Genomic DNA, 10,546 nt, shown 5'->3' with positions numbered 1-10,546 from the left:
GCATATGCCCTTCCCAATTTTGAACCATGCAGTGTTCCCTTGCTCTGTTCTGATGACTGCCTCCTGGTCCAAGTATAGGTTTCGCATTAGCACGATCAAGTGTTCTGGGATTCCCATTCTTCTCAGAGTCAGCCATAGTTTGTTATGATCCTCACAGACCTATCCTTTGGTGAGAGTGGTGTATTAAAATCTCCTATCACTCTTGTGGTGTTTTCTATTTCTTTCTTCAGATCTGTTAACAGTTGCTTTATGTATTTAGCAAGTGTATCCTTTGGTTTATAGATGATGACCAATGTATCTACTGTGCCTTTAATAATTGTATTGTGCCCTTCCTTATCTTTTTTGTAGTTTTCATTCTGAAGTCTATTTTATCAGAGATTAGTATTGTCCCTTCTGGGTTTTTTTTTGAGGGGTGGGGATGGGGAAATGCCTTTGCTTGCTTTTTTTTTTGAGCATTTAATTTTGAGTCTTTTTATTCCTTTATTAGATGTTTCTTTTATTATTGTTTCTTGTTACCATGGCCCATCCACTTTCCTTTGGTGTCTCTGTGTGAAAGACTTCTCTTAAAAGTTCTCTTAGGTTTGGTCTTCTTTTCAGAAATTATTTATTTCTTTTCTGCAAAGAACGTGATTTCTCCTTCATGGAGAAATGGAGAGCTTTACTGGATACAAGATACTCAGATGGCAATTGTTTTCTTTCCACTATTGTATATGCCATCCCATTGTCTTTTTGCTCTCCTGGTTTCTGCTGAAAAATCAGATTTTAATCTGATTGTTTTTCCTTTGTAGGTGACTCTTTGTTTTTCTTGTACTGCTTTTGGTATTCTATCCTTATCTTTCATTTGAAGAATTTGACTATGATATATCTTGATGTTTTCCGTTTTGGGGTTCAGTCTACTTGTGTTTGTCGAGCTTCCTGAATGTAGATTTCCTCATTCTTCAGAATACCTGGAAAGTTTTTTTTTCTAGTACCTCTTCCACTATTTTCTAAGTCATTCCCCTATCTCTTTTATATTCTGGAATTCCAATCATACGTTTGTTATTCTTTTTTTATGTTTCCCCACATGATTCTAATAAGTTCTTCATTTTCTTTATGTCTCATCTCTGATTTTTCCTTCTACTATGTTTCAATTGAGATTCTGTTCTTCTAGCTCACTGACTTTCTGCTACATTTCTTCTGTTTTACTTTTTTTGGTTGATATTATTTCTTTTTTAGAAATAATTTTAATTGTGATTTTAACAAAAGTTTACAGAAAGCTTGGATTTCCATCCATTCATTGTTGTGCATTTTCCTCCCTATCATCCCCCAGTTTGCTTTTTTCCTTTAAAAAAATTCATTCACTGTTGCACAATTTCTTCCCTCCCCCTCCTACCCCAGTGCACTTTGCTATGTATCTCTTTTTCTGGACTCTTGTCATGCAAATAATGTGTAATCATATAGTCCTTTTAAGCAATTCTTTTCCTCATGTGTTCCAATGCAGTGTTCATTATTTACCCCTCTTTTCTTAGTTTCCTCCAACCTCCAAGGTCAGTCCTATTTTATTACAGTAGCATTATATAGCATTATATGCAATATTTTTCCTTTTGTGACTGAAATATTTCATTCAGCATAATGTCCTCCAGGGTCACCCATTTTGTATAATATTTTATGAGTTCCTTGTTTTTCACTGCTACGTAGTATTCCATTGTGTGAATAAAGCACAGCTTTTCTATCTATTCATCTATTGATGGGCACATGGGTTGCTTCCACATCTTTGCTATTGTGATCAATGCAACAATAAAAATGTTGTGAATATATAAGTTCGGGTGGCAGTTCTGGTTTCTTTATATTCCCAAGTACAATTGCTGGCTGGATCAAATCATATTTCTATTTCCAGCTTTTTGAGAAAGTGCCATGCTGCCTTCCAGAGTGGTTGTACCATTTTACACTACCACCAACAGTGAATAAGAGTTATAATTTCTCCACAACCTTGTCAGCATTTGTTGTTTGATGCTCAGTTGAATTTTGCTTTGGTTGCTGGGTGAGGTGATATCTCATAGTTGTTTTTATTTGTGTCATTCTTACAGCTAAGAATTTTGAACATTGTTTTCATATGTTTGTTCAAGATCTGAACGTCTTCTTTGGAAATGAATCTTCATATCCTATGCCCATTTTGTGATTGGGTTGCTTACATTTATCTTGTTGAAGTGCTGGAGTATTCTATAAATTCTAGATATAAATCCTTTCTCAGACTTTCCCTCTATGTCCTCCCATTCTCTTCTTGTTCTCATGGTTTCTGCTGAAAAATCAGAATTTAATATGATTGCTTTTCTGTTGTAGGTAACTCTTTGCTTTTCTCATGCTGATTTCAATGTTCTATCCTTATTGACACAGAGGAATTTCATGAAATAACAGATGAGCAAGAGCCTATGGTGATGAAGGAGAAAGTTCAAGTTGCTCTGAAGGAATTGGCTAAAAACAAGGCTCCAGGAGTTGATAGCATACCAATTGATTTATTTCAACAAAGAGACACTGCCCTGCATGTGCTCATTAATTTGTGCCAGGAAATCTGGAGAACAGCCAGCTGGCTAACTGACTGGAAGAGATCGATATTTGTTCCCATTCCAAAGAAAGGTGACCCAACAGAGTGTGCAAATTATCGAACAATACCATTGATACCACATGCAAGCAAGAGTCTGCTGAAAATTATCCAAAAACGTTTGGAACAATATGTCAACAGAGAACTACCAGAGGGGCAGGCTGGATTTAGAAGAGGTAGTGGTACTAGGGATAATATAGCTAATGTTAGATGGATCTTGGCAGAAAGCAAAGAATACCAGAAGAATGTCTATCTGTGCTTCATTGACACTGCAAAGGCTTTTGACTGTGTGGATCACAACAAGCTATGGTGGACTCTGAGAAGAATGGAAGAATGGGAATTCCAGGACATTTGATGGTGCTAATGTGAAACCTATACTTGGACCAAGAGGCAGTCTTCAGAACAGAGCAGGGAGACACTGGATGGTTCAAAATCAAGAAGGGGTGTATTTTGGAGGGTGTATTTTGTCTCCATACCTTTCCAATCTGTATGCAGAACAGATCATCCGAGAAGCTGGGCTATACAGGGAGGAATGTGGCATCAGGATTGGTGGAAGAATCATCAGCAGCATGCGTTATGCAGATGACACAACCCTGCTTGCTGAAACTGAGGAGGACCTGCAACACTTGCTGCAGAAGGTCAAGGACTGCAGCCTCCTATATGGATTGAAGCTCAACATCAAGAAAACAAAGATTCTCACCACTGGGCCAATTGGCAGCATCAGTATGGATGGTGAAAAGATCGAGATAGCTCTCTCTCCAGGCGTCCTCGTGAGAGTGACATCGTCTTTAAACCCCGCGTGGCAATCCCTGACGCACCGCAGTGATGCCCAGGGAAGACAGGGCGACCTGGAAGTCCAACTACTTCCTTAAGATCATTCAACTTCTGGATGATTATCCGAAATGCTTCATCGTGGGTGCAGACAATGTCGGCTCCAAGCAGATGCAGCAGATCCGCATGTCCCTCCGCGGGAAGGCTGTGGTTCTGATGGGCAAGAACACCATGATCCGTAAGGCCATCCGGGGCCACCTGGACATCAACCCGGCCTTGGAGAAGCTGCTGCCACATATCCGGGGGAACGTGGGGTTTGTGTTCACCAAAGAGGATCTCACAGAGATCAGGGACATGCTGCTGGCCAACAAGGTGCCGGCTGCTGCCCGTGCTGGTGCCATTGCTCCATGTGAGGTTACCGTGTCAGCCCAGAACACTGGTCTGGGCCCCGAGAAGACCTCCTTCTTCCAGGCTTTGGGCATCACCACTAAGATCTCCAGAGGCACCATTGAAAGTCTGAGTGATGTGCAGCTGATTAAGACTGGAGACAAGGTGGGAGTCAGTGAGGCCACCCTGCCGAACATGCTGAACATCTCTCCCTTCTCCTTCGGGCTGATCATCCAGTAGGTGTTTGACAACGGCAGCATCTACAATCCTGAAGTGCTTGACATCACAGAGGAGACCCTGCATACCCGCTTCCTGGAGCACCCTGGAGACGCAATGTTGCCAGCGTCTGTCTGCAGATCGGTTACCCAACTGTGGCCTCAATACCACATTCCATCATCAATGGGTATAAGCGGGTCCTGGCTTTGTCTGTGGAGACTGACTACACCTTCCCATTGGCTGAAAAGGTCAAGGCATTCCTGGCTGATCCATCCGCATTTGTGACTGCTGCCCCTGCGGCCGCCGCCACTACCACAGCTGCTCCTGCTGCTGCGGCCCCAGCCAAGGTGGAAGCAAAGGAAGAGTCGGAAGAGTCAGACGAGGGTATGGGATTTGGTCTCTTTGACTAAAAACCAAAAAGCCACCAACTCTGCCAGCTTTGTTGAAACAAGGGAATAAAGGCTTCATTCTCTTAAAACTCTCTAAGCTCTCTCTTAGGTTATTAAATGAGGCTGAGCATCTAAAAAAAAATAGATTGAGATAGTTAACAGTTTTAGTTTACTTGGTTCCACAGTCAACCCTCTTGGTAACAGCAGCCAGGAAAGCAGGAGATTAATCGCACTGGGAAAGTCAGCTGTGAGTTACTGCTCAAGAGTATTGAAGAGCAACGACGTCAGGCTGGAGACTAACGTGTGTCTGATCCGGGCTATAGTCTTCGCAATTATGTGCTTTGAGTCAGAAAGTTGGACAGTGAATAGGGATGATAGAAAGACAATTGATGCCTTTGAGCTGTGGTGTTGGAGAAGGGTGTTGAATATATCATGGACTGCTAGGTGAACAAACAGGTATGTCCTGGAGAAGGTGAAGCCGGAATGCTCCTTGGAGTCAAGGATAAACTTCATCTGACATACTTTGGGCATGTTGCAAGGAGGGTCTGGTCCTAGAACAGGGATATCGTGTTTGGTAGAGTGGAGGGACGGTGCAAGAGAGGAAGACCCTCAATGAGATCGATCGGTTCTGTGAGTGGAGTGGTGGGAATGAGTATGTCTGAGACGGTGAGGTTGGCACAGGATAGAATGGCTTTTAGGGCTCTTATTCATAGGGTTGCTGTGAGTTGCAGGTGACTCGATGACACATAACAACAACAACAATCCTTATCTTTTATTTTGGAGAATTTGAATATGATATGTCTTGATGTTTTCCTTTGTGGTTGTAGTCTATTTGGTGTTTGCTGAGCTTCCTGAATTTGGATTTCTTCATTCTTCTTAGTATCTGAGATTTTTTTTTCTCTCTAGTACTTCTTCCACAGTTTTCTCAGTGATTTTCCTCTCTTATTTTGGAATTCCAGTCATACATATGTTATTCCTCTTGATGTCATCCCACATTATTTTAATGTTTTCTTCATTTTCTTTATTTCTCATCTTTGCTTTTTCTTCTAATATGTTGTCATTTATGTTCTTTTCTTCCAGCTCACTATCTTTCTGTTCCATCTCTTCTGTTATGCTTTTTTTTCCTTTCAAGCATTTTGAGCACATCTGCTATTTCACTGTTAATATTCTGGATTGCATTTTCTTTCATTTCTGTTATTTCTAGTACTGTGCAGTACCCTCTCTATCTACCAATGAATTTTTTAAAGTTCTTGTACTTTTTTATCTATAGTTTCAAGTCTTCCAATTTTTTGCACTTTTTCTTTATTTGTGCAAGTTCTTCTTCATCACTATATTTCTTCTGCCTCCATGTCTCTGGAGCATTTCCTTCCTTAGTGGTTTCCATTGTTTCTTCCATCATTTGCACCTTATTTCATAGCTGTTCAAATAACTGTTCATCATTGTTTTGTTTTGTTTTGTTTTCCTGGTTCTCTACCTCTAGGTTATTCCCTTTATTTGTGGTTTCCATTGTTTCTTTCATCATTTGTACTTTCATCATTTGTACTTTCATTCATAGCTGTTTGAATGTCTCCACACAACATATATCATCTGCCATCTTGACTCTGAGAAATTCATGAGGTCACTAATATTCTCTTCCTTTTATTGGAGGCCTAATTTGTTTTTCACAGTGTTTGACGCTACCTGCTGCTTTCTTGACATTATGTGACATTTTTCTTGATAAGGGTTAGGTGTTTCTATTGTATCTATGAAAGTTGGTGGTGGTTCTTGCCTTTATAATATTACTAATTAGTTGCCAAGTTAAAATGTTCAGTCAATGGAGTGAGCTACTCATGCTACTGTAAGTCATTTCTAGGAATATTTGCCTTTCCTAAAGTCCTTGCATTTCTCTCTGCTCTGCACTGCAGTCCTGTAGGAATCTCACCTTGAAGACAGACACCAGACACCAACTCTATAGGCCTCCTTTGTGTATGAAGTTGCTGAGTGATGGAGACCAGGTGTTCTACTCAAGAAGTTTCTCATGCACCTTTTCCCCTGGATCATAATGTATTCCTTTGTCTCTGGAGTGGCATAAGATTAGAGATCAGGGCTAAAAACTCAAGCAGCTTATATTCAGGGGGTCTTAAGTCAGGTCCTCCCCCCAGAGAGCTATAAAAATTCTTTACTCTGCTTGAAGTTCTGTAGACTAAAGACTCTTGACCTGTTTGACCCCTGGGATAGCCCCACAGCCACTGAGGCCAGGATCTCCAGATGAAGGAATTTATGCCCCCAGGGATGCCTCAGTCTTGTCTCCACACTAGCAATGGTGAATGTTCTCTCTCAGCAGAGCCTCCCCTCTGCTCACCTTTTCTCCTGCAGTTTAGTATCCTACTTCATCTCTGGTGTGGTGGGAGATCAGGACTGACACCTTAGTCAGCTTGTGTGCAGAGGCTCACAGGTCAGCCATTTGTCACAGAGAGATAAGGAAATTCTTTTCTGTGCTTAATGTTCTGTATACTAAACTCTGTTGTCCTGCTTGCCCCCTAGGATGGCCCCACAGCCATAGAGGGAAGGATCCCCACGTGGAGGGACCTATAACCCCAAGAATGAGTCAGTCCTGTCTCTGATTTTTTTTTATACTCTTGAAATCTATTGGCTAGGATTTTTGAGAAAAAATATTTCATGAGAAATATTAGTCTGTAATTTTCTCTCTTTTGTATGTGATTTTATGTTGGTTGTATGTACAAGATTCATATCCATTTTTGCTGTTGGTGGGATTGTAAAATGGTGCAACCACTCTGGAAGACAGTTTGGCAGTTCTTCAAAAGCTTGAACATAGAAACTTCATCCAACTCAGCTATTCCACTACTAGGAATGTACCGCAAGGAAATTAGAACTGAGACATGCATGGAGATTTGTACACCAATGCTCATAGCAGCATTACACCATCGTAAGAACATGGAAATAGCCCAAGTATCCAACCACAACTGATTGGATTGAGTAATTGTGGTACATTCAGACACTACTATGCAGCACCCAGGAGCAATAATTTAGAAAAATACTACATAACTTGGGTGAGGCTAGAGAGTATTATACTGAGTGGACTAACACAGTCTCATAGGGACAAATACTGCATAACACCATTATTGTAAAAAAAAGAAGGATGAAAAGTAAAACATGTATGGAAACTCAAGAAGGGGGAGAAGTGTGAGTGGAGGGTAAGGATAGGTAGGGATGAAATCACAACATTGCACAGTTTGATGGGTGGAAGAAACAGAGGAAGGAAATGGAAAGGATCTGGAGGGGAACCAACAAGAAATGGGTAATGATGGGCAAGGTCCAATGGTAATTGTATGAAACACAATGTGAATGAAGAATAGTGTGAAACACAACATATACAAAATTTGTAAGCAAATTTTAAAGAAAAGATTGATATATACTGTGCTTCACTTATGTACATTGTGCTTCACACATCCCTTCATTCACAATGTGGTTTATTACAATTATTTCTACACATTGTGTTTTATAAAATCAGTCACTATTGATCTATGTATATGATTATCCCATCTTTTTAGGTCCAAATTGGATCTTTCCCATGCCTTCAACAATTCCTATCCACTCACCAAACTCAGTGATTCTAGTGATTTCCCACTTCCTTATGTACTGCCTACTCTACATCTCTTCCCCATTTTCAGCCCCCTTACATCCTCCTTTACCCCTTTTGGACGTTTTTTACACATCTGACTAGTTATCCTTCTATGATTACAATAATTGTCTTATACAGTTTTTGTCCTTATGAGACTAAATTAGTTTGCTCAGTATAATGCTCTCTAGACTCTCTTAATGCTATATAATATTTTATGAAACTGATGCTCCTTAATTCTGCATAGTGTTCTTCATTGTGTGAGTGTACCACAAATTTCTCAACCAATTCTTTTGTTGATGAGCATTTTTATTGTTTCCGTTTTCTTGTTGTGAATAACACTGCTATGAAACAGAATATACAAGTCTCCTTTTGTGTCTCCGTTCTATCTTACTTGGAGTATATTCCTCACAACTGAATAGCTGAGTCATGTGGAATCTTTATGTTCGCTTTTTTGAGGAAATGCCAAATTGCCTTTCAGAGTGGCTTCACCATTCTACAATCCCACCAGAACTACATGAAACTTCCAATATCTCCACATCCTCTCCAACATTTATTGCTCACTGTCAAAATTTGCCTACTTCTTCTGGTGTGAGAGGCTGTTGTGCAAACAGAGCAGGGGAAGACTGCATGATACAGAACTGGGAAGGGAGTGTGCCAGGGTTGCATTATCTCTTCATACCTATTCAATCTGTATGCTGAGAAAATTATTAGTGAAGCTGGACTTTATGAGAAAGAGTGTGGCATTAGGATTGGAGGAAGACTCATCAATAACCTGCAGATGATGCAATCTTTCATGTTGAAAGTATGAAGGGCTTGAAGTACTTGTTGCACAAGATCAAGAAATGCAGACTTTGGTGTGGATTGCATCTCAATGTTGAAAACAAATATTCATACCACTGGCAGTGTCATGATGGATGGAGAGGAAAGGTAAACTGTCAACAACTTCATTTTGTTTGGATCCACAATTCACATCCTTGATACTAGCAGTCAGGAAATAAGGTGATGCATTGCACTGGAAAAATATGCATTTAGGAACCTTTCCAAATTATTGAGGAGTAGGGATATCAGTTTGGAGACTAACGTGCATCTGATTCAAGCCATGCTCTTTCTGATTACTAGCTATGCATCTGAGAGTTGGACAATGAATAAGGATGACAGAAAAAGAATTGACTCCTTTGAGTTGTAATGTTGGAGAAGAGCACTGACCGTCCCATGGACGACTAAGAGAACAAACAGATATGTCTTCTAAAGGGTGCAGGCAGAATGCTCTTTGGAGGCAAAAATGATGAGGCTTCCCTTCACATACTTTGGAATGTTGCTACGAGGTGTTATTCCTTGAAGAAACACATGGTGCTGTGAAGGGTGGAGGGTCAGAGAAGGAAAGGAAGACCCTCAACCAGGTGGATTGATGTGGTGACTGTTGCAACGGGCTTTTGTGTGTCAAGAAGTGTGACGATGGTGCTTGATCGAACAGGGTCACTAGAAGTCATGGTCACCTCAACAGCATCTAACAACTAACAACTGGCGTGAGATGGTATCTCGTTGTTTTGATTTGCATCTTTCTGATTGCCAGTGATTTTGAACATTTCTTGATGTTGTGTTGGCCATACAATTGTTTTCCTTTGTGAAAAGTCATTCCATGTTTTTTGACCATTTTGTAATTGAGTTAGCAGACTTTTCCATGTGGAGGTCCTGTAGGATTCTGTAAAGTTTCATCATGAGACCCTTGTCTGAAATGGCATTGCCAAATGTTTTTTCCCAGTCAGTAGGTTTTCTTTTTCACTCTACTGGAAAGTTTTTGATGCACAAAGGGATTTAATATTAGGCAATCCTGTTTGTAGATTTTATCATCTCCTGGTTGTGCATCTCTGGATTTATTTGCCAGCCTATTTACACCATAGGTAATATTTATCAACATCATTTGTTGAAGAGGTTGCCATTTCTCGATTTTATATGTTTTGTTTCCTTATCAAATAACAATAAACTTTATTTTGGTGATGCTCTTTACCTGGTTTTGGCCTAAGATTTATGCTTGTATCACAGAATTTATTCCTTCTTTTTCTATATTAATTTAAGTAGAACTGGTGACAGTTCATTGCAGAGTATTTGGAAGAATTCATTGATGCTATCTAAACCAGGACTTTTTTTGTTCGAAGTTTTTTTCTTGTGGTTTTGTTTTGCTTTATATGACCTGCTCAATTTTTTCATTTGTGGTGAGTCTGTTTAAGTATTCTATTACTGTGTACCAATTTGGGTAAGTTTCTAGGAATTTGTCCATATCCTTTAGGTTTTCAAAATTGTCAGAGTATCTCTTCTGTGATATTCCATTTTCCATAATGTTGTTGTTGTTATTGTGTGCTGTCGAGTCGTTTGCGACTCATAGCGACCCTATGCACAACAGCCCTAAACGCTGCTCTGTCCTGCGCCAACTGCACTGCCTCTGACACACCCATCCCGATTACCCCAGTCACTGAATCAATCCATCGTGTAGAGGGTCTTCCCCTCCTGCGCTGTCCCTCCACCCTCCCAAGCATGATGTCCCTCTCCAAGGACCCATCCCTCCTGACAACATGTCCAAAGTAT

The 10,546-nt window shown here is 40.3% G+C and overlaps 1 pseudogene; it reads left to right on the top strand.

The window, feature by feature from the left end:
- Positions 1 to 3,403: 3,403 nt before the first annotated feature.
- LOC102864318 lies at positions 3,404 to 4,362 on the top strand (annotated as a pseudogene).
- Positions 4,363 to 10,546: the final 6,184 nt, after the last annotated feature.

The sequence above is a fragment of the Elephantulus edwardii genome, unplaced genomic scaffold (assembly GCF_000299155.1).
Source record: "Elephantulus edwardii isolate Elephantulus edwardi_28Jun2011 unplaced genomic scaffold, EleEdw1.0 scaffold00590, whole genome shotgun sequence".
Lineage (NCBI taxonomy): Eukaryota > Metazoa > Chordata > Mammalia > Macroscelidea > Macroscelididae > Elephantulus > Elephantulus edwardii.
Note: the sequence above shows the minus strand (reverse complement) of the source record. Positions and strands in the feature narration are given on the sequence as shown.